The sequence below is a fragment of the Brassica oleracea genome, chromosome C1 (assembly GCF_000695525.1).
Source record: "Brassica oleracea var. oleracea cultivar TO1000 chromosome C1, BOL, whole genome shotgun sequence".
NCBI classification, from domain to species: domain Eukaryota; kingdom Viridiplantae; phylum Streptophyta; class Magnoliopsida; order Brassicales; family Brassicaceae; genus Brassica; species Brassica oleracea.
The window spans coordinates 23642344-23643388 of NC_027748.1; positions in this window are offsets into that span (position 1 = coordinate 23642344).

Genomic DNA, 1045 nt, shown 5'->3' on the forward strand with positions numbered 1-1045 from the left:
CTTGCACCCGTAACATCATCAATCACCACTGAAGCCAACCTTAGACGTTGGCATTGACATATACAGTTCTATTATATGCATTTGCCAACCAGCCCCAGTTTGCCAAAGATCCCGAGCTCGTACCTCCACCATCTCTTCCAGAATATCCACTGTACTCAACTCAGATAGTGGCTCATTCAACAACCAATTATCCTTCCAAAAACGTACTCGACGACCAACACCAAGAACCCAAGCCAAACTCGGGACAACAACCTCACGCAGCCCCAATACCAAACTTCTCCATGTTGGTGACCAAGTTCCTTTAACGCTTAACAAAGATAAATCATCCAACTCGCCAACTCAAAATTTTTTCGCAGAATCTTAACCCATAGGCCATCCTGTGTGTTCAGCAACCTCCAGCTTAGCTTTGCTAGTAGAGCAATATTCATTTCTTTAGCTAACCTTATCCCTAGCCCACCTTCACTCTTCGGTTTACAGATTTTTCCCCAAGAGACCAAATGTTGTTTCATGTTTCCCTCACTGCTCCCCTCAAATAAACGACCGAGCAATTTTATCAAGTTGATCCAAAGTAGATATCGGCAGAGCGATGGTACTCATCGTATGTACTGGAATCTATGCGAGAACAGACTTTGTAAGCGTGATCCTCCCTGCCAAGCTCAAGAATCTCCTTTTCCATCCCGCAAGTTTAGACGACACTCTCTCAATTACTTCCCCAAACGTCTCTTTATTAAATTTTTTTTGCAACACCGGCATGCCCAAGTACTTTCCCAACTCTTTTGTTCCTCTGATTCCACTCTCAGTACTTATGGAATTCGCTAAGTCCCGATGAACATTTGCAGAGAAGAAAATCAAAGATTTCTCAAGACTTACTTTCTGCCCAGAAGCTCCACAAAATCTCTCTAGCACCTTCCTAATCACCCGAATTTGCGAGATTGAGGCCTCAGCAAACAAGATCAGATCATCCGCAAAACAAACATGGGATAAAGCCGGCCCACCCCTAGATAGACTGATTGGTTTCCACTCCTTCTTGGCCACAGAAAGATCA